Genomic DNA, 24,869 nt, shown 5'->3' on the forward strand with positions numbered 1-24,869 from the left:
TTTCCATGCTTATATCTGTAAATACAAAAAAGAGGAATAAAATCTACCTTGAACCAAAAAAGAAAAAAAAACAGAACCCACCAGCTACACAGAGGAAAACCGTATCAGGGCACTTGCTCCAGTTGTAAACAATTCTGAAGTTGGTCAGTGGTGGGGAATCATCTCCCATTCAGCCAGCAGGCCCCACGCAACAAGCGTCCTCATTGCAAAGCTGGGGGACCGTGCCGAGGCATCTGTGAGTAAACGTGGGCTGAGCCCCAGGCCAGCTGCTGCTGAAATGTTCCCACCCTTCCCAGGTAAAACACTTGAATATGTACAAGGACTTGAAAGCCTAGAGGAAGGGCCATGGAGCCACATGAGCGACAGCATGCCAGCCGACTTGGTGCCTGCAGGCCAGCCAGGATGGTCCTGGTCCTGGGTGCTCTTCTGGAAGCTTTCCATTTCCCTGCCTGAGATACCCCTGCTGTCCCGGCCCCCACTGCTTTCTTCCTCACTCACCTCTGCCCAGGGAGAAATTCCAGCGGCAGGTATGGGTGACACATCCTCTTCTTTAGCAGGTGGCATCTTGGCAACTGCTGCAGAAAGTCCAGCAGAGCCCCACTCACACTGGGCCACCCACAAAGCCGTGGCCTCTCACTCCCTCCCACCAGTCCAGCCCCAAGACTGCTGACAGGGCAGAGAAAATGGCGTCAGGCACAGCTGCAGGGGCTCTTGCTGCCTGGAGCAGTGTTTATATTGATCTGAACCCAGGCACACCTGGGGAGGGCTGGCCGGCACGGTCAGGCTTCCCAGGCCAGCCAATAATCACCCCTCAGGGGCTCACAGTTGCAGAAACTGGAACTTGCTGAATCGGCCAGGTCCAAGGAACAGGTGTGGGCTCCTGAGAGTCAGGATAGACAAGGGGCTGCAGCTCTGGCTTGTTTTCTAATTATATTATCTGGCCCATGAGTGGGAGACAACTTCAAGAAAACCCTCTCCTAATGAGAGGAACCCAGGAGTCAGGGAGAGGAGGGGTGGCTGGTGGGTGGAGACAGAGGCCTGGTGCCCCGGGTGCAGTGGAAGTCTCTGGAAGACCAGGTGGAGGGAGGCCACACAGAGTGATGCCCAGGGTCACAGACCTGTCGGAGCTGCTGTTTGTTAGTTCAAGTCCTGCTCTGAGGTGCTCTGTGTCAGATCTGAGTGACAGGTGAGCTGGGAGTGCTCTGCAATGAGGGCGATATGCACGGTTCCTGTGTTCCCAGCCCTGCCATGGTACCTGCAAGGGTAGCTCTGTATCCTGGGAGGGGCCTGACCACGAGAGCCCCGTGGGCTGGGGTGGGGTACCTGCCCAGGTGAGCTCCATATCCTGGGATTGGCCTGACCTCGAGAGCCCCATGGGCTGCTGGAGTCCTGGTAAAGGATGTCAGGACAGTCAGTGAAGCCACCGAGGATATACCTCCAGTAGTTCCTAAATCCTACACCCTGCTGGTCATTCTACCAACCACCAGGACATGGTATTCTGTATTAGTCTTCAATGATGCCTTCTTTTGTATTCTATTAGTCCCAGAGTCACAAGAAATTTTGGCTTGTGAGTGGCAGGACTCAACATACAACTAAAACAATACTTCCGGGCCGTGTTGCCCCAAGGGTTCAAAAATTCCCACACCATCTTTGGGGAAAGCTCAGCTAAAGACCTAAAAGTTCTACCTCTGGAAAAGGAAACACTCCTTCAATATGCAGACGACATTCTGATCGCCAGCCCTACTAAGGAGACCTCTGAACTACGAAGCCAATAAAGGATACAAGTTGTCCAAGAAAAAGCTCAAATATCACAGACTACGGTGACCTGCCTGGGCTTCATTCTCACAGAAGGTCGGAGAAGCCCATCCCAGGAAAGGGAAGAAACAATTTACAGCCTTACCCATTTCTAAAACTAGAAGACAGCTTAGGGGTTCCTGGGGAGGCCAGGGTTTGCTGCTTCTGGATCCCTAACTACAGTCTACTAGCTCGGCCTCTATATGAAACACTGAAAGGAAAAGGTGATGATCCTTTTGAATAGAATGCAGAAGTGGCCTTTCAAGAATGGAAAGAGCAGTCAATTCAGACCCTTGCCCTGGAACTCCCTAATTTAGCTAAACCCTTTGACCTTTACATTCCTGGTGAACGGTGAATCGCCACTGGAGTATTAGTGCAAAACCTGGGACCACTTGAAATGGAACAATGCAAGAATGCGATCCAGGTAGGATAAAATACGGTCACCAAGGGGCTTGGCCCACCGCCACATCTGGCCAAGATACTGGCAGTATCTGATAACCTGGAAATCAGCAGCCCAAAAGGCCACCTCCCTCCTAAGGGAAAAGGAACCCTCGTGGTGATCCTAACCCCCAACCATGCCCTGAAGTTGCAGGGTTGGCTCCGTGGGCACACTGATCTTGAGGGAGGAGGCCCTCCAACTCCAACCTCCATAGAGATAACCGGGGCAAAGGGGCACCATGACGACTCATGTGAAGGTGTCTGCACATGCTAATTTAACGCTCATTTCCCACAAGGAAGAGGAATTAACCAAAGGCTCAGCATGCCATGCCGGAACTATATTAGGGCCTGAAGCAATCCTTCGGGTTTGTGGCCAGCTCACAAGAAAGCGAGTTGAAGAAAGGAGCTCAGGGGCACTGTAATTCACAAACCTGCAGAGTAATGAATGACAGCTATCGTCCAAAAATGTTTTGAAGTAAGTCTTCGAAGAGGACTTGAAATCGGGGCAGAATTTCAGGAAAACGATTTCAGGGGGTAGAATGGAATTGCACTTAAAGTATAAGATTAGAGGCAGAATGTCGACAATGATGCACTTGGCCAAAAAGGGCGTATGCGTTTTTTCCTGAATATATTCAGGAAAAAACGCATACGCACTTTTTGGCCAACCAAGCAAGCGTGTAAAGGAAATGTGCACTACAATGAAGTCTCACTGCCCACCAGTCAAAAGGGCCATCTGAAAAATGTGTAAATTCCAGAAAGGCACGACAGGTCATGGAGAACAGGGAGCCTTGTTATGCTGATGGGCGGGATGTAAATTGCCAACAGCCACTCTGGAGAAATGTATGGTGTTTCCTGAAACACGTAGGAAAAAAAGCAACACAGCCTATGGCACTTCCACTTATGGTCCTATAGCATAGAGAAATTAAAATCAAAATCACACAGCCACCCCAAAGTTTGGGACGGCTCTGTTTACAAGAACCTCGTCTACAGTACAAGTTAAATATCCGAGAGAGCAAAAAATGGATAAAGAAGTTGTGGTACGCACGTACAATGGAATATCACTCAGCAATGAAATCTAAGTCATCAGGCCCGTGGCGGCATAATGAGTGGATTCAGGTACGATGATTTTACGAGAAATAAGTCACACAGAAAAAGAAATATCATAGGATATCACTAATACACGGAATGTAAACTTGCCTACACATGAACTGAATTACAAAACAGAACAGGGTCTCAAATTTAGAAAACCAACTTATGCTTGCATATGGGGAAAGGTGAGTTGGGGTGCTGCATAAAACCAGAGAGTGAAATTAGCACAGATACCTTTCCATAAGCTCAATATATAATAGACAAGACCTACTCCTTGCTCAACGAAATGGACTCAACACCCCATATTCAACGCCTCGGAAGATACCTGACAAGTAAGAATCTTAAAACCCATGGATTTATATGTCTCCATAAGGAAATCAAGCGTGTGTACAGCGGCCTAAAGGCAGCAGTGAAAATCCGATAAATCCCATTATCAAAATAAATTTCAAAAACAAAACACAATGACAGTGAAATAGAGAGCAATTCTTAAATAATTCATTCAGGGCTTGTGATGCAACCTGGATTTCCCACATCTACACCCAGAGCTGGGTGAGATATAAGGCTGGACACTTCGGGCTGATAGCATTGGTGAGGTTCGGTGAGCAAACGCAGACCCTTTGAAGTCATACTGCATGGTACCCATTACATGGGTTCCAAATTTCCAGGTTTAAGGGATTCTTCCTTCAGCTAAAACATGCATGGGAAACCCATAGTATGGTCCACCGTGTGATTGGGAAACGTTTTCAAATGCATCTCAGTTTTCGTCCCCTGGTACTCGGGTTCACCATTCCAGACGCTTTACTAACACTCTCCCCACTTGGAGAGTCAGTGCATTTAACCTCCTGTTTGGCACAGTTTGCAATTTCTGCGCAAGATGAACAGGAATAGGGAGAAGCAATGAGAGACCAGCTGTAGGTGTCTGCACGGGCAAATGGAACGCTCATTTCCGACCAGGAAGAGGAATTAAACAAAGGCTCAGCATGCCCTGCTGGAAAGAGACTTTGGCCTGAAGCAATCCTGCGGTTTGGCGGCCAGCTCACAAGAAAGCGAGTTGAAGACATGAGCTCAGGGGCACTGTAATTCACAAACCTGCAGAGTTATGAATGACAGCTATCGTCCAAAAATGTATTGAAGTAAGTCTTCCAAGAGGACTTGAAAGCGGGGCAGAATTTCAAGAAAACGATTTCAGGGGGTAGACTGGAATTGTACCAAAAGCATAGGAAAAGAGGCAGAATGTCGACAACGATGCACTTGGCCAAAAAGGGCGTATGCGTTTTTTCCTGAATATATTCAGGAAAAAACGCATACGCCCTTTTTGGCCAACCAAGCAAGCGTGTAAAGGAAATCTGCACTACAATGAAGTCTCACTGCCCCCCCGGTCAAAAGAGCCATCTGAAAAAAGTGTAAAATCCAGAAACGCAGGACAGGTCATGGAGAACAGGGAGCCTTGTCATGCTGATGGGCGGGATGTAAATTGCCAACAACCACTCTGGAGAAGTGTATGGTGTTTCCAGAAACACGTAGGAAACAAAGCAACACAGCCTATGGCGCTTCCACTTATGGTCCTATAGCTTAGGGAAATTAAATTCAAAAACACACAGCCACCCCAGAGTTTGGGACGGCTCTGTTTACAAGAACCTCGTCTACGGTACAAGTAAAATATCCCAGAAAGCAAAAAATGGATAAAGAAGTTGTGGTACGCACGTACAATGGAATATCACTCAGCAATGAAATCTACGTCATCAGGCCCGTAGCGGCATAATGAGTGGATTCAGGTACGATGATTCTACGAGAAATAAGTCACACAGAAAAAGAAACATCATAAGATATCACTAATACACGGAATGTAAAGTTGGCTACACATGAACTGAATTACAAAACAGAACAGGGTCTCAAATTTAGAAAACCAACTTATGCTTGCTTATGGGGAAAGGTGAGTTGGGGTGCTGCATAAAACCAGAGATTGAAATTAGCACAGATACCGTTCCATAAGCCAAATATATAATAGACAAGCCCTACTCCTTGCTCAACGAAATGGACTCAACACCCCATATTCAACGCCTGGCAAGATACCTGACAAGTAAGAATCTTAAAACCCATGGATTTATATGTCTCCATAAGGAAATCAAGCGTGTGTACAGCGGCCTAAAGGCAGCAGTGAAAATCCGATAAATCCCATTATCAAAATAAATTTCAAAAACAAAACACAATGACAGTGAAATAGAGAGCAATTCTTAAATAATTCATTCAGGGCTTGTGATGCAACCTGGATTTCCCACATCTACACCCAGAGCTGGGTGAGATATAAGGCTGGACACTTCGGGCTGATAGCATTGGTGAGGTTCGGTGAGCAAACGCAGACCCTTTGAAGTCATACTGCATGGTACCCATTCCATGGGTTCCAAATTTCCAGGTTTAAGGGATTCTTCCTTCAGCTAAAACATGCATGGGAAACCCATAGTATGGTCCACCGTGTGATTGGGAAACGTTTTCAAATGCATCTCAGATTTCGTCCCCTGGTACTCGGGTTCACCATTCCAGACGCTTTACTAACACTCTCCCCACTTGGAGAGTCAGTGCATTTAACCTCCTGTTTGGCACACTTTGCAATTTCTGCGCAAGATGAACAGGAATAGGGAGAAGCAATGAGAGACTAGCTGTAGGTGTCTGCACGGGCAAATGGAACGCTCATTTCCGACCAGGAAGAGGAATTAAACAAAGGCTCAGCATGCCCTGCCGGAAAGAGACTTTGGCCTGAAGCAATCCTGCGGTTTTGCGGCCAGCTCACAAGAAAGCGAGTTGAAGACATGAGCTCAGGGGCACTGTAATTCACAAACCTGCAGAGTTATGAATGACAGCTATCGTCCAAAAATGTATTGAAGTAAGTCTTCCAAGAGGACTTGAAAGCGGGGCAGAATTTCAGGAAAACGATTTCAGGGGGTAGACTGGAATTGTACCAAAAGCATAGGAAAAGAGGCAGAATGTCGACAACGATGCACTTGGCCAAAAAGGGCGTATGCGTTTTTTCCTGAATATATTCAGGAAAAAACGCATACGCCCTTTTTGGCCAACCAAGCAAGCGTGTAAAGGAAATCTGCACTACAATGAAGTCTCACTGCCCCCCCGGTCAAAAGAGCCATCTGAAAAAAGTGTAAAATCCAGAAAGGCAGGACAGGTCATGGAGAACAGGGAGCCTTGTCATGCTGATGGGCGGGATGTAAATTGCCAACAACCACTCTGGAGAAGTGTATGGTGTTTCCAGAAACACGTAGGAAACAAAGCAACACAGCCTATGGCACTTCCACTTATAGTCCTATAGCTTAGGGAAATTAAAATCAAAAACACACAGCCACCCCAGTGTTTGGGACGGCTCTGTTTACAAGAACCTCGTCTACGGTACAAGTAAAATATCCCAGAAAGTAAAAAATGGATAAAGAATTTGTGGTACGCACGTACAATGGAATATCACTCAGCAATGAAATCTACGTCATCAGGCCTGTAGCGGCATAATGAGTGGATTCAGGTACGATGATTCTACGAGAAATAAGTCACACAGAAAAAGAAACATCATAAGATATCACTAATACACGGAATGTAAACTTGGCTACCCATGAACTGAATTACAAAACAGAACAGGGTCTCAAATTTAGAAAACCAACTTATGCTTGCTTATGGGGAAAGGTGAGTTGGGGTGCTGCATAAAACCAGAGATTGAAATTAGCACAGATACCGTTCCATAAGCCAAATATATAATAGACAAGACCTACTCCTTGCTCAACGAAATGGACTCAACACCCCATATTCAACGCCTGGCAAGATACCTGACAAGTAAGAATCTTAAAACCCATGGATTTATATGTCTCCATAAGGAAATCAAGCGTGTGTACAGCGGCCTAAACGCAGCAGTGAAAATCCGATAAATCCCATTATCAAAATAAATTTCAAAAACAAAACACAATGACAGTGAAATAGAGAGCAATTCTTAAATAATTCATTCAGGGCTTGTGATGCAACCTGGATTTCCCACATCTACACCCAGAGCTGGGTGAGTCATAAGGATGGACACTTCGGGCTGATAGCATTGGTGAGGTTCGGTGAGCAAACGCAGACCCTTTGAAGTCATACTGCATGGTACCCATTCCATGGGTCCCAACTCTCCAGGTTTAAGGGATTCTTCCTTCAGCTAAAACATGCATGGGAAACCCAGAGTATGGTCCACCATGTGATTGGGAAACGTTTTCAAATGCATCTCAGTTTTCGTCCCCTGGTACTCGGATTCAACATTTGAACGCTTTACTAACACTCTCCCCACTTGGAGAGTCACTGCCTTTAACCTCCTGTTTGGCACAGTTTGCAATTTCTGCGCAAGATGAACAGGCATAGGGAGAACCAATGAGAGACTAGCTGTTGGTGTCTGCACGGGCAAATGGAACGCTCATTTCCCACCAGGAAGAGGAATTAACCAAAGGCTCAGCGTGCCCTGCTGGAAAGAGATTAGGGCCTGAAACAATCCTGCGGTTTTGCGGCCAGCTCACAAGAAAACGAGTTGAAGAAAGGGGCTCAGGGGCACTGTAATTCACAAACCTGCAGAGTTATGAATGACAGCTATCGTCCAAAAATGTACTGAAGTAAGTCTTCAAAGAGGACTTGAAAGCGGGGCAGAATTTCAGTAAAAAGATTTCAGGGGGTAGACTGGAATTGCACTTAAAGCATAGGAAAAGAGGCAGAATGTCGACAATGATGCACTTGGCCAAAAAGGGCGTATGCGTTTTTTCCTGAATATATTCAGGAAAAAACGCATACGCCCTTTTTGGCCAACCAAGCAAGCGTGTAAAGGAAATCTGCACTACAATGAAGTCTCACTGCCCCCCGGTCAAAAGGGCCATCTGAAAAAAGAGTAAAATCCAGAAAGACAGGACAGGTCATGGAGAACAGGGAGCCTTGTTATGCTGATGGGCGGGATGTAAATTGCCAACAGCCACTCTGGAGAAATGTATGGTGTATCCTGAAACACGTAGGAGACAAAGCAACACAGCCTATGTCACTTCCACTTATGGTCCTATAGCTTAGGGAAATTAAAATCAAAAACACACAGCCACCCCAAAGTTTGGGATGGCTCTGTTTACAAGAACCTTGTCTACAGTACAAGTTAAATATCCGAGAAAGGAAAAAATGGATAAAGAAGTTCTGGTACGCACGTACAATGGAATATCACTCAGCAATGAAATCTACGTCTTCAGGCCCATAGCGGCATAATGAGTGGATTCAGGTACGATGATTCTACAGAAATAAGTCACACAGAAAAAGAAACATCATAATATATCAGTAATACACGGAATGTAAACTTGGCTACACATAAACTGAATTACAAAACAGAACAGGGTCTCAAATTTAGAAAACCAACTTATGCTTGCTTATGGGGAAAGGTGAGTTGGGGTGCTGCATAAAACCAGAGATTGAAATTAGCACAGATACCGTTCCATAAGCCAAATATATAATAGACAAGACCTACTCCTTGCTCAACGAAATGGACTCAACACCCCATATTCAACGCCTTGCAAGATACCTGACAAGTAAGAATCTTAAAACCCATGGATTTATATGTCTCCATAAGGAAATCAAGCGTGTGTACAGCGGCCTAAAGGCAGAAGTGAAAATCCGATAAATCCCATTATCAAAATAAATTTCAAAAACAAAACACAATGACAGTGAAATAGAGAGCAATTCTTAAATAATTCATTCAGGGCTTGTGATGCAACCTGGATTTCCCACATCTACACCCAGAGCTGGGTGAGACATAAGGCTGGACACTTTGGGCTGATAGCATTGGTGAGGTTCGGTGAGCAAACGCAGACCCTTTGAAGCCATTCTGCATGGTACCCATTCCATGGGTCCCAACTCTCCAGGTTTAAGGGATTCTTCCTTCAGCTAAAACATGAATGGAAAACCCACAGTACAGTGCACTGTGTGACCGGTAAACGTTTTCAAATGCATCTCAGTTTTCGTCCCCTGGTACTTGGGTTCAACATTTGAACGCTTTACTAACACTCTCCCCACTTGGAGAGTCAGTGCCATTAACCTCCTGTTTGGCACAGTTTGCAATTTCTGCGCAAGATGTACAGGAATAGGGAGAAGCAATGAGAGACTAGCTGTAGGTGCCTGCACGGGCAAAAGGAGCGATCATTTCCGACCAGGAAGAGGAATTAAACAAAGGCTCAGCATGCCCTGCCGGAAAGAGACTTTGGCCTGAAGCAATCCTGCGGTTTTGCGGCCAGCTCACAAGAAAGCGAGTTGAAGACATGAGCTCAGGGGCACTGTAATTCACAAACGTGCAGAGTTATGAATGACAGCTATCGTCCAAAAATGTATTGAAGTAAGTCTTCCAAGAGGACTTGAAAGCGGGGCAGAATTTCAGGAAAACGATTTCAGGGGGTAGACTGGAATTGTACTAAAAGCATAGGAAAAGAGGCAGAATGTCGACAACGATGCACTTGGCCAAAAAGGGCGTATGCGTTTTTTCCTGAATATATATTCCTGAATATATTTTCCTGAATATATTCAGGAAAAAACGCATACGCACTTTTTGGCCAACCAAGCAAGCGTGTAAAGGAAATCTGCACTACAATGAAGTCTCACTGCCCCCCGGTCAAAAGGGCCATCTGAAAAAATTGTAAAATCCAGAAAGGCAGGACAGGTCATGGAGAACAGGGAGCCTTGTTATGCTGATGGGCGGATTTAAATTGCCAATAGCCACTCTGGAAAAGTGTATGGTGTTTCCTGAAACACGTAGGAAACAAAGCAACACAGCCTATGGCACATCCACTTATGGTCCTATAGCTTAGGGAAATTAAAATCAAAAACACACAGCCACCCCAAAGTTTGGGATGGCTCTGTTTACAAGAACCTCATCTACGGTAGAAGTTAAATATCTGAGAAAGCATAAAATGGATAAAGAAGTTGTGGTACGCACGTACAATGGAATATCTCTCAGCAATGAAATCTACGTCATCAGGCCCGTAGCGGCATAATGAGTGGATTCAGGTACGATGATTCTATGAGAAATAAGTCAGACAGAAAAAGAAACATCATAAGTTATCACTAATACACGGAATGTAAACTTGGCTACCCATGAACTGAAATACAAAACAGAACAGGGTCTCAAATTTAGCAAACCAACTTATGCTTGCTTATGGGGAAAGGTCAGTTGGGATGCTGCATAAAACCAGAGATTGAAATTAGCACAGATACCGTTCCATAAGCCAAATATATAATAGACAAAACCTACTCCTTGCTCAACGAAATGGACTCAACACCCTATATTCAACGCCTGGGAAGATACCTGACAAGTAAGAATCTTAAAACCCATGGATTTATATGTCTCCATAAGGAAATCAAGCGTGTGTACAGTGGCCTAAAAGCAGCAGTGAAAATCCGATAAATCCCATTATCAAAATGAATTTCAAAAACAAAACACAATGACAGTGAAATAGAGAGCAATTCTTAAATAATTCATTCAGGGCTTGTGATGCAACCTGTATTTACCACATCTACACCCAGAGCTGGATGAGACATAAGGCTGGACACTTCGGGCTGATAGCATTGGTGAGGTTCGGTGAGCAAACGCAGACCCTTTGAAGTCATACTGCATGGTACCCATTCCATGGGTCCCAACTCTCCAGGTTTAAGGGATTCTTCCTTCAGCTAAAACATGCATGGGAAACCCAGAGTATGGTCCACCATGTGATTGGGAAACGTTTTCAAATGCATCTCAGTTTTCGTCCCCTGGTACTCGGGTTCAACATTTGAACGCTTTACTAACACTCTCCCCACTTGGAGAGTCAGTGCCATTAACCTCCTGTTTGGCACACTTTGCAATTTCTGCGCAAGATGAACAGGAATAGGGAGAAGCAATGAGAGACTAGCTGTTGGTGTCTGCACGGGCAAATTGAACGCTCATTTCCCACCAGGAAGAGGAATTAACCAAAGGCTCAGCGTGCCCGGCCGGAAACATATTAGGGCCTGAAGCAATCCTGCGGTTTTGCGGCCAGCTCACAAGAAAACGAGTTGAAGAAAGGAGCTCAGGGGCACTGTAATTCACAAACCTGCAGAGTTATGAATGACAGCTATCGTCCAAAAATGTACTGAAGTAAGTCTTCAAAGAGGACTTGAAAGCGGGGCAGAATTTCAGGAAAACGATTTCAGGGGGTAGACTGGAATTGCACTTAAAGCGTAGAAAAAGAGGCAGAATGTCAACAATGATGCACTTGGCCAAAAAGGGCGTATGCGTTTTTTCCTGAATATATTCAGGAAAAAACGCATACGCCCTTTTTGGCCAACCAAGCAAGCGTGTAAAGGAAATCTGCACTACAATGAAGTCTCACTGCCCCCCGGTCAAAAGGGCCATCTGAAAAAAGTGTAAAATCCAGAAAGACAGGACAGGTCATGGAGAACAGGGAGCCTTGTCATGCTGATGGGCGGGATGTAAATTGCCAACAACCACTCTGGAGAAGTGTATGGTTTTTCCAGAAACACGTAGGAAACAAAGCAACACAGCCTATGGCACTTCCACTTATGGTCCTATAGCTTAGGGAAATTAAATTCAAAAACACACAGCCACCCCAGAGTTTGGGACGGCTCTGTTTACAAGAACCTCGTCTACGGTACAAGTAAAATATCCCAGAAAGCAAAAAATGGATAAAGAAGTTGTGGTACGCACGTACAATGGAATATCACTCAGCAATGAAATCTACGTCATCAGGCCCGTAGCGGCATAATGAGTGGATTCAGGTACGATGATTCTACGAGAAATAAGTCACACAGAAAAAGAAACATCATAAGATATCACTAATACACGGAATGTAAAGTTGGCTACACATGAACTGAATTACAAAACAGAACAGGGTCTCAAATTTAGAAAACCAACTTATGCTTGCTTATGGGGAAATGTGAGTTGGGGTGCTGCATAAAACCAGAGATAAAAATTAGCAGAGATACCGTTCCATAAGCCAAATATATAATAGACAAGCCCTACTCCTTGCTCAACGAAATGGACTCAACACCCCATATTCAACGCCTGGCAAGATACCTGACAAGTAAGAATCTTAAAACCCATGGATTTATATGTCTCCATAAGGTAATCAAGCGTGTGTACAGCGGCCTAAACGCAGCAGTGAAAATCCGATAAATCCCATTATCAAAATAAATTTCAAAAACAAAACACAATGACAGTGAAATAGAGAGCAATTCTTAAATAATTCATTCAGGGCTTGTGATGCAACCTGGCTTTACCACATCTACACCCAGAGCTGGGTGAGACATAAGGCTGGACACTTCGGGCTGATAGCATTGGTGAGGTTCGGTGAGCAAACGCAGACCCTTTGAAGTCATACTGCATGGTACCCATTCCATGGGTCCCAACTCTCCAGGTTTAAGGGATTCTTCCTTCAGCTAAAACATGAATGGGAAACCCAGAGTATGGACCACCGTGTGATTGGGAAACGTTTTCAAATGCATCTCAGTTTTCATCCCCTGGTACTCGGGTTCACCATTCCAGACGCTTTACTAACACTCTCCCCACTTGGAGAGTCAGTGCATTTAACCTGCTGTTTGGCACACTTTGCAATTTCTGCGCAAGATGAACAGGAATAGGGAGAAGCAATGAGAGACTAGCTGTAGGTGCCTGCACGGGCAAAAGGAGCGATCATTTCCGACCAGGAAGAGGAATTAAACAAAGGCTCAGCATGCCCTGCCGGAAAGAGACTTTGGCCTGAAGCAATCCTGCGATTTTGCGGCCAGCTCACAAGAAAGCGAGTTGAAGACATGAGCTCAGGGGCACTGTAATTCACAAACGTGCAGAGTTATGAATGACAGCTATCGTCCAAAAATGTATTGAAGTAAGTCTTCCAAGAGGACTTGAAAGCGGGGCAGAATTTCAGGAAAACGATTTCAGGGGGTAGACTGGAATTGTACTAAAAGCATAGGAAAAGAGGCAGAATGTCGACAACGATGCACTTGGCCAAAAAGGGCGTATGCGTTTTTTCCTGAATATATTCAGGAAAAAACGCATATGCCCTTTTTGGCCAACCAAGCAAGCGTGTAAAGGAAATCTGCACTACAATGAAGTCTCACTGCCCCCCGGTCAAAAGGGCCATCTGAAAAAAGTGTAAAATCCAGAAAGGCAGGACAGGTCATGGAGAACAGGGAGCCTTGTCATGCTGATGGGGGGGATGTAAATTGCCAACAACCACTCTGGAGAAGTGTATGGTTTTTCCAGAAACACATAGGAAACAAAGCAACACAGCCTATGGCACTTCCACTTATGGTCCTATAGCTTAGGGAAATTAAATTCAAAAACACACAGCCACCCCAGAGTTTGGGACGGCTCTGTTTACAAGAACCTCGTCTACGGTACAAGTAAAATATCCCAGAAAGCAAAAAATGGATAAAGAAGTTGTGGTACGCACGTACAATGGAATATCACTCAGCAATGAAATCTACGTCATCAGGCGGGTAGCGGCATAATGAGTGGATTCAGGTACGTTGATTCTACGAGAAATAAGTCACACAGAAAAAGAAACATCATAAGATATCACTAATACACGGAATGTAAAGTTGGCTACACATGAACTGAATTACAAAACAGAACAGGGTCTCAAATTTAGAAAACCAACTTATGCTTGCTTATGGGGAAAGGTGAGTTGGGGTGCTGCATAAAACCAGAGATTGAAATTAGCACAGATACCGTTCCATAAGGCAAATATATAATAGACAAGACCTACTCCTTGCTCAACGAAATGGACTCAACAACCCATATTCAACGCCTGGCAAGATACCTGACAAGTAAGAATCTTAAAACCCATGGATTTATATGTCTCCATAAGGAAATCAAGCGTGTGTACAGCGGCCTAAACGCAGCAGTGAAAATCCGATAAATCCCATTATCAAAATAAATTTCAAAAACAAAACACAATGACAGTGAAATAGAGAGCAATTCTTAAATAATTCATTCAGGGCTAGTGATGCAACCTGGATTTACCACATCTACACCCAGAGCTGGGTGAGACATAAAGCTGGACACTTCGGGCTGATAGCATTGGTGAGGTTCGGTGAGCAAACGCAGACCCTTTGAAGTCATACTGCATGGTACCCATTCCATGGGTCCCAACTCTCCAGGTTTAAGGGATTCTTCCTTCAGCTAAAACATGAATGGGAAATCCAGACTATCGTCCGCCGTGTGATTGGGAAACGTTTTCAAATGCATCTCAGTTTTCGTCCCCTGGTACTCGGGTTCACCATTCCAGACGCTTTACTAACACTCTCCCCACTTGGAGAGTCAGTGCCTTTAACCTCCTGTTTGGCACACTTTGCAATTTCTGCGCAAGATGAACAGGAATAGGGAGAAGCAATGAGAGACTAGCTGTAGGTGTCTGCACGGGCAAATGGAACGCTCATTTCCCACCAGGAAGAGGAATTAACCAAAGGCTCAGCGTGTCCTGCCGGAAAGAGATTAGGGCCTGAAGCAATCCTGCGGATTTGCGGCCAGTTCACAAGAAAGCGAGTTGAAGGAAGCAGCTCAGGGGCACTGTAATTCACAAACCTGCAGAGTTATGAATGACAGCTATCGTCCAAAAATGTATAGAAGTAAGTCTTCGAAGAGGACTTGAAAGCGGGGCAGAATTTCAGGAAAACGATTTCAGGGGGTAGACTGGAATTGCACTTAAAGCATAGGAAAAGAGGCAGAATGTTGACAATGATGCACTTGGCCAAAAAGGGCGTATGCGTTTTTTCCTGAATATATTCAGGAAAAAACGCATACGCCCTTTTTGGCCAACCAAGCAAGCGTGTAAAGGAAATCTGCACTACAATGAAGTCTCACTGCCCCCCGGTCAAAAGGGCCATCTGAAAAAAGTGTAAAATCCAGAAAGGCAGGACAGGTCATGGAGAACAGGGAGCCTTGTTATGCTGATGGGCGGATTTAAATTGCCAACAGCCACTCTGGAAAAGTGTATGGTGTTTCCTGAAACACGTAGGAAACAAAGCAACACAGCCTATGGCACTTCCACTTATGGTCCTATAGCTTAGGGAAATTAAAATCAAAAACACACAGCCACCCCAAAGTTTGGGATGGCTCTGTTTACAAGAACCTCATCTACGGTAGAAGTTAAATATCCGAGAAAGCATAAAATGGATAAAGAAGTTGTGGTACGCACGTACAATGGAATATCTCTCAGCAATGAAATCTACGTCATCAGGACCGTAGCGGCATAATGAGTGGATTCAGGTATGATGATTCTATGAGAAATAAGTCAGACAGAAAAAGAAACATCATAAGTTATCACTAATACACGGAATGTAAACTTGGCTACCCATGAACTGAATTACAAAACAGAACAGGGTCTCAAATTTAGCAAACCAACTTATGCTTGCTTATGGGGAAAGGTCAGTTGGGATGCTGCATAAAACCAGAGATTGAAATTAGCACAGATACCGTTCCATAAGCCAAATATATAATAGACAAAACCTACTCCTTGCTGAACGAAATGGACTCAACACCCTATATTCAACGCCTGGGAAGATACCTGACAAGTAAGAATCTTAAAACCCATGGATTTATATGTCTCCATAAGGAAATCAAGCGTGTGTGCAGTGGCCTAGAAGCAGCAGTGAAAATCCGATAAATCCCATTATCAAAATGAATTTCAAAAACAAAACACAATGACAGTGAAATAGAGAGCAATTCTTAAATAATTCATTCAGGGCTTGTGATGCAACCTGTATTTACCACATCTACACCCAGAGCTGGATGAGACATAAGGCTGGACACTTCGGGCTGATAGCATTGGTGAAGTTCGGTGAGCAAACGCAGACCCTTTGAAGTCATACTGCATGGTACCCATTCCATGGGTCCCAACTCTCCAGGTTTAAGGGATTCTTCCTTCAGCTAAAACATGCATGGGAAACCCAGAGTATGGTCCACCATGTGATTGGGAAACGTTTTCAAATGCATCTCAGTTTTCGTCCCCTGGTACGCGGGTTCAACATTTGAACGCTTTACTAACACTCTCCCCACTTGGAGAGTCAGTGCCATTAACCTCCTGTTTGGCACAGTTTGCAATTTCTGCGCAAGATGTACAGGAATAGGGAGAAGCATTGAGAGACTAGCTGTTGGTGTCTGCACGGGCAAATGGAACGCTCATTTCCCACCAGGAAGAGGAATTAACCAAAGGCTCAGCGTGCCCGGCCGGAAACATATTAGGGCCTGAAGCAATCCTGCGGTTTTGCGGCCAGCTCACAAGAAAACGAGTTGAAGAAAGGAGCTCAGGGGCACTGTAATTCACAAACCTGCAGAGTTATGAATGACAGCTATCGTCCAAAAATGTACTGAAGTAAGTCTTCAAAGAGGACTTGAAAGCGGGGCAGAATTTCAGGAAAACGATTTCAGGGGGTAGACTGGAATTGCACTTAAAGCGTAGAAAAAGAGACAGAATGTCAACAATGATGCACTTGGCCAAAAAGGGCGTATGCGTTTTTTCCTGAATATATTCAGGAAAAAACGCATACGCCCTTTTTGGCCAACCAAGCAAGCGTGTAAAGGAAATCTGCACTACAATGAAGTCTCACTGCCCCCGGTCAAAAGGGCCATCTGAAAAAAGTGTAAAATCCAGAAAGACAGGACAGGTCATGGAGAACAGGGAGCCTTGTCATGCTGATGGGCGGGATGTAAATTGCCAACAACCACTCTGGAGAAGTGTATGGTTTTTCCAGAAACACGTAGGAAACAAAGCAACACAGCCTATGGCAGTTCCACTTATGGTCCTATAGCTTAGGGAAATTAAATTCAAAAACACACAGCCACCCCAGAGTTTGGGACGGCTCTGTTTACAAGAACCTCGTCTACGGTACAAGTAAAATATCCCAGAAAGCAAAAAATGGATACAGAAGTTGTGGTACGCACGTACAATGGAATATCACTCAGCAATGAAATCTACGTCATGAGGCCCGTAGCAGCATAATGAGTGGATTCAGGTACGATGATTCTACGAGAAATAAGTCACACAGAAAAAGAAACATCATAAGATATCACTAATACACGGAATGTAAAGTTGGCTACACATGAACTGAATTACAAAACAGAACAGGGTCTCAAATTTAGAAAACCAACTTATGCTTGCTTATGGGGAAAGGTGAGTTGGGGTGCTGCATAAAACCAGAGATTGAAATTAGCACAGATACCGTTCCATAAGCCAAATATATAATAGACAAGCCCTACTCCTTGCTCAACGAAATGGACTCAACACCCCATATTCAACGCCTGGCAAGATACCTGACAAGTAAGAATCTTAAAACCCATGGATTTATATGTCTCCATAAGGAAATCAAGCGTGTGTACAGTGGCCTAAACGCAGCAGTGAAAATCCGATAAATCCCATTATCAAAATAAATTTCAAAAACAAAACACAATGACAGTGAAATAGAGAGCAATTCTTAAATAATTCATTCAGGGCTTGTGATGCAACCTGGCTTTACCACATCTACACCCAGAGCTGGGTGAGACATAAGGCTGGACACTTCGGGCTGATAGCATTGGTGAGGTTCGGTGAGCAAACGCAGACCCTTTGAAGTCATACTGCATGGTACCCATTCCATGGGTCCCAACTCTCCAGGTTTAAGGGATTCTTCCTTCAGCTAAAACATGAATGGGAAACCCAGACTATCGTCCGCCGTGTGATTGGGAAACGTTTTCAAATGCATCTCAGTTTTCGTCCCCTGGTACTCGGGTTCACCATTCCAGACGCTTTACTAACACTCTCCCCACTTGGAGAGTCAGTGCCTTTAACCTCCTGTTTGGCACAGTTTGCAATTTCTGCGCAAGATGAACAGGCATAGGGAGAACCAATGAGAGACTAGCTGTTGGTGTCTGCACGGGCAAATGGAACGCTCATTTCCCACCAGGAAGAGGAATTAACCAAAGGCTCAGCGTGCCCTGCTGGAAAGAGATTAGGGCCTGAAGCAATCCTGCGGTTTTGCGGCCAGCTCACAAGAAAACGAGTTGAAGAAAGGGGCTCAGGGGCACTGTAATTCACAAACCTGCAGAGTTATGAATGACAGCTATCGTCCAAAAATGTACTGAAGTAAGTCTTCAAAGAGGACTTGAAAGCGGGGCAGAATTTCAGTAAAAAGATTTCAGGGGGTAGACTGGAATTGCACTTAAAGCATAGGAAAAGAGGCAGAATGTCGACAATGATGCACTTGGCCAAAAAGGGCGTATGCGTTTTTTCCTGAATATATTCAGGAAAAAACGCATACGCCCTTTTTGGCCAACCAAGCAAGCGTGTAAAGGAAGTCTGCACTACAATGAAGTCTCACTGCCCCCCGGTCAAAAGGGCCATCTGAAAAAAGAGTAAAATCCAGAAAGACAGGACAGGTCATGGAGAACAGGGAGCCTTGTTATGCTGATGGGCGGGATGTAAATTGCCAACAGCCACTCTGGAGAAATGTATGGTGTATCCTGAAACACGTAGGAAACAAAGCAACACAGCCTATGTCACTTCCACTTATGGTCCTATAGCTTAGGGAAATTAAAATCAAAAACACACAGCCACCCCAAAGTTTGGGATGGCTCTGTTTACAAGAACCTTGTCTACGGTACAAGTTAAATATCCGAGAAAGGAAAAAATGGATAAAGAAGTTCTGGTACGCACGTACAATGGAATATCACTCAGCAATGAAATCTACGTCTTCAGGCCCATAGCGGCATAATGAGTGGATTCAGGTACGATGATTCTACAGAAATAAGTCACACAGAAAAAGAAACATCATAATATATCAGTAATACACGGAATGTAAACTTGGCTACACATAAACTGAATTACAAAACAGAACAGGGTCTCAAATTTAGAAAACCAACTTATGCTTGCTTATGGGGAAAGGTGAGTTGGGGTGCTGCATAAAACCAGAGATTGAAATTAGCACAGATACCGTTCCATAAGCCAAATATATAATAGACAAGACCTACTCCTTGCTCAACGAAATGGACTCAACACCCCATATTCAACGCCTGGCAAGATACCTGACAAGTAAGAATCTTAAAACCCATGGATTTATATGTCTCCATAAGGAAATCAAGCGTGTGTAAAGCGGCCTAAAGGCAGAAGTGAAAATCCGATAAATCCCATTATCAAAATAAATTTCAAAAACAAAACACAATGACAGTGAAATAGAGAGCAATTCTTAAATAATTCATTCAGGGCTTGTGATGCAACCTGGATTTACCACATCTACACCCAGAGCTGGGTGAGACATAAGGCTGGACACTTTGGGCTGATAGCATTGGTGAGGTTCGGTGAGCAAACGCAGACCCTTTGATGCCATTCTGCATGGTACCCATTCCATGGGTCCCAACTCTCCAGGTTTAAGGGATTCTTCCTTCAGCTAAAACATGCATGGGAAACCCACAGTACAGTGCACTGTGTGACCGGTAAAGGTTTTCAAATGCATCTCAGTTTTCGTCCCCTGGTACTTGGGTTCAACATTTGAACGCTTTACTAACACTCTCCCCACTTGGAGAGACAGTGCCATTAACCTCCTGTTTGGCACAGTTTGCAATTTCTGCGCAAGGTGTACAGGAATAGGGAGAACCAATGAGAGACTAGCTGTAGGTGCCTGCACGGGCAAAAGGAGCGATCATTTCCGACCAGGAAGAGGAATTAAACAAAGGCTCAGCATGCCCTGCCGGAAAGAGACTTTGGCCTGAAGCAATCCTGCGGTTTTGCGGCCAGCTAACAAGAAAGCGAGTTGAAGACATGAGCTCAGGGGCACTGTAATTCACAAACGTGCAGAGTTATGAATGACAGCTATCGTCCAAAAATGTATTGAAGTAAGTCTTCCAAGAGGACTTGAAAGCGGGGCAGAATTTCAGGAAAACGATTCTACGGGGTAGACTGGAATTGTACTAAAAGCATAGGAAAAGAGGCAGAATGTCGACAACGATGCACTTGGCCAAAAAGGGCGTATGCGTTTTTTCCTGAATATATTCAGGAAAAAACGCATACGCCCTTTTTGGCCAACCAAGCAAGCGTGTAAAGGAAATCTGCACTACAATGAAGTCTCACTGCCCCCACGGTCAAAAGGGCCATCTGAAAAAAGTGTAAAATCCAGAAAGGCAGGACAGGTCATGGAAAACAGGGAGCCTTGTCATGCTGATGGGCGGGATGTAAATTGCCAACAACCACTCTGGAGAAGTGTATGGTGTTTCCAGAAACACGTAGGAAACAAAGCAACACAGCCTATGGCACTTCCACTTATGGTCCTATAGCTTAGGGAAATTAAAATCAAAAACACACAGCCACCCCAGAGTTTGGGACGGCTCTGTTTACAAGAACCTCGTCTACGGTACAAGTAAAATATCCCAGAAAGTAAAAAATGGATAAAGAAGTTGTGGTACGCACGTACAATGGAATATCACTCAGCAATGAAATCTATGTCATCAGGCCCGTAGCGGCATAATGAGTGTTTTCAGGTATGATGATTCTACGAGAAATAAGTCACACAGAAAAAGAAACATCATAAGATATCACTAATACACGGAATGTAAACTTGGCTACCCATGAACTGAATTACAAAACAGAACAGGGTCTCAAATTTAGAAAACCAACTTATGCTTGCTTATGGGGAAAGGTGAGTTGGGGTGCTGCATAAAACCAGAGATTGAAATTAGCACAGATACCGTTCCATAAGCCAAATATATAATAGACAAGACCTACTCCTTGCTCAACGAAATGGACTCAACACCCCATATTCAACGCCTGGCAAGATACCTGACAAGTAAGAATCTTAAAACCCATGGATTTATATGTCTCCATAAGGAAATCAAGCGTGTGTACAGCGGCCTAAAGGCAGCAGTGAAAATCCGATAAATCCCATTATCAAAATAAATTTCAAAAACAAAACACAATGACAGTGAAATAGAGAGCAATTCTTAAATAATTCATTCAGGGCTTGTGATGCAACCTGGATTTCCCACATCTACACCCAGAGCTACGTGAGACATAAGGCTGGACACTTCGGGCTGATAGCATTGGTGAGGTTCGGTGAGCAAACGCAGACCCTTTGAAGTCATACTTCATGGTACCCATTCCATGGGTCCCAACTCTCCAGGTTTAAGGGATTCTTCCTTCAGCTAAAACATGCATGGGAAAGCCAGACTATCGTCCGCTGGGTGACCGGGAAACGTTTTCAAATGCATCTCAGTTTTCGTCCCCTGGTACTTGGTTTCACCATTCCAGACGCTTTACTAACACTCTCCCCACTTGGAGAGTCAGTGCCATTAACCTCCTGTTTGGCACACTTTGCAATTTCTGCGCAAGATGAACAGGAATAGGGAGAAGCAATGAGAGACTAGCTGTTGCTGTCTGCACGGGCAAATTGAACGCTCATTTCCCACCAGGAAGAGGAATTAACCAAAGGCTCAGCGTGCCCGGCCGGAAATATATTAGGGCCTGAAGCAATCCTGCGGTTTTGCGGCCAGCTCACAAGAAAACGAGTTGAAGAAAGGAGCTCAGGGGCACTGTAATTCACAAACCTGCAGAGTTATGAATGACAGCTATCGTCCAAAAATGTACTGAAGTAAGTCTTCAAAGAGGACTTGAAAGCGGGGCAGAATTTCAGGAAAACGATTTCAGGGGGTAGACTGGAATTGCACTTAAAGCGTAGAAAAAGAGGCAGAATGTCAACAATGATGCACTTGGCCAAAAAGGGCGTATGCGTTTTTTCCTGAATATATTCAGGAAAAAACGCATACGCCCTTTTTGGCCAACCAAGCAAGCGTGTAAAGGAAATCTGCACTACAATGAAGTCTCACTGCCCCCCGGTCAAAAGGGCCATCTGAAAAAAGTGTAAAATCCAGAAAGACAGGACAGGTTATGGAGAACAGGGAGCCTTGTCATGCTGATGGGCGGGATGTAAATTGCCAACAACCACTCTGGAGAAGTGTATGGTTTTTCCAGAAACACGTAGGAAACAAAGCAACACAGCCTATGGCACTTCCGCTTATGGTCCTATAGCTTAGGGAAATTAAATTCAAAAACACACAGCCACCCCAGAGTTTGGGACGGCTCTGTTTACAAGAACCTCGTCTACGGTACAAGTAAAATATCCCAGAAAGCAAAAAATGGATAAAGAAGTTGTGGTACGCACGTACAATGGAATATCACTCAGCAATGAAATCTACGTCATCAGGCCCGTAGCGGCATAATGAGTGGATTCAGGTACGATGATTCTACGAGAAATAAGTCACACAGAAAAAGAAACATCATAAGATATCACTAATACACGGAATGTAAAGTTGGCTACACATGAACTGAATTACAAAACAGAACAGGGTCTCAAATTTAGAAAACCAACTTATGCTTGCTTATGGGGAAAGGTGAGTTGGGGTGCTGCATAAAACCAGAGATTGAAATTAGCACAGATACCGTTCCATAAGCCAAATATATAATAGACAAGCCCTACTCCTTGCTCAACGAAATGGACTCAACACCCCATATTCAACGCCTGGCAAGATACCTGACAAGTAAGAATCTTAAAACCCATGGATTTATATGTCTCCATAAGGAAATCAAGCGTGTGTACAGCGGCCTAAACGCAGCAGTGAAAATCCGATAAATCCCATTATCAAAATAAATTTCAAAAACAAAACACAATGACAGTGAAATAGAGAGCAATTCTTAAATAATTCATTCAGGGCTTGTGATGCAACCTGGCTTTACCACATCTACACCCAGAGCTGGGTGAGACATAAGGCTGGACACTTCGGGCTGATAGCATTGGTGAGGTTCGGTGAGCAAACGCAGACCCTTTGAAGTCATACTGCATGGTACCCATTCCATGGGTCCCAACTCTCCAGGTTTAAGGGATTCTTCCTTCAGCTAAAACATGAATGGGAAACCCAGACTATCGTCCGCCGTGTGATTGGGAAACGTTTTCAAATGCATCTCAGTTTTCGTCCCCTGGTACTCGGGTTCACCATTCCAGACGCTTTACTAACACTCTCCCCACTTGGAGAGTCAGTGCATTTAACCTGCTGTTTGGCACACTTTGCAATTTCTGCGCAAGATGAACAGGAATAGGGAGAAGCAATGAGAGACTAGCTGTAGGTGCCTGCACGGGCAAAAGGAGCGATCATTTCCGACCAGGAAGAGGAATTAAACAAAGGCTCAGCATGCCCTGCCGGAAAGAGACTTTGGCCTGAAGCAATCCTGCGGTTTTGCGGCCAGCTCACAAGAAAGCGAGTTAAAGACATGAGCTCAGGGGCACTGTAATTCACAAACGTGCAGAGTTATGAATGACAGCTATCGTCCAAAAATGTATTGAAGTAAGTCTTCCAAGAGGACTTGAAAGCGGGGCAGAATTTCAGGAAAACGATTTCAGGGGGTAGACTGGAATTGTACTAAAAGCATAGGAAAAGAGGCAGAATGTCGACAACGATGCACTTGGCCAAAAAGGGCGTATGCGTTTTTTCCTGAATATATTCAGGAAAAAACGCATACGCCCTTTTTGGCCAACCAAGCAAGCGTGTAAAGGAAATCTGCACTACAATGAAGTCTCACTGCCCCCCCGGTCAAAAGGGCCATCTGAAAAAAGTGTAAAATCCAGAAAGGCAGGACAGGTCATGGAGAACAGGGAGCCTTGTCATGCTGATGGGCGGGATGTAAATTGCCAACAACCACTCTGGAGAAGTGTATGGTGTTTCCAGAAACACGTAGGAAACAAAGCAACACAGCCTATGGCACTTCCACTTATGGTCCTATAGCTTAGAGAAATTAAAACCAAAAACACACAGCCACCCCAGAGTTTGGGACGGCTCTGTTTACAAGAACCTCGTCTACGGTACAAGTAAAATATCCCAGAAAGTAAAAAATGGATAAAGAAGTTGTGGTACGCACGTACAATGGAATATCACTCAGCAATGAAATCTACGTCATCAGGCCAGTAGCGGCATAATGAGTGGATTCAGGTATGATGATTCTACGAGAAATAAGTCACACAGAAAAAGAAACATCATAAGATATCACTAATACACGGAATGTAAACTTGGCTACACATGAACTGAATTACAAAACAGAACAGGGTCTCAAATTTAGAAAACCAACTTATGCTTGCTTATGGGGAAAGGTGAGTTGGGGTGCTGCATAAAACCAGAGATTGAAATTAGCACAGATACCGTTCCATAAGCCAAATATATAATAGACAAGCCCTACTCCTTGCTCAACGAAATGGACTCAACACCCCATATTCAACGCCTGGCAAGATACCTGACAAGTAAGAATCTTAAAACCCATGGATTTATATGTCTCCATAAGGAAATCAAGCGTGTGTACAGCGGCCTAAACGCAGCAGTGAAAATCCGATAAATCCCATTATCAAAATAAATTTCAAAAACAAAACACAATGACAGTGAAATAGAGAGCAATTCTTAAATAATTCATTCAGGGCTTGTGATGCAACCTGGATTTCCCACATCTACACCCAGAGCTGGGTGAGATATAAGG

The sequence above is a fragment of the Delphinapterus leucas genome, unplaced genomic scaffold, assembly GCF_059928025.1.
Source record: "Delphinapterus leucas isolate spDelLeu-1000000601 "Yukka" unplaced genomic scaffold, BTC_Dleu_Yukka2 spDelLeu_asBTCV2_sq31, whole genome shotgun sequence".
NCBI classification, from domain to species: Eukaryota; Metazoa; Chordata; class Mammalia; order Artiodactyla; family Monodontidae; genus Delphinapterus; species Delphinapterus leucas.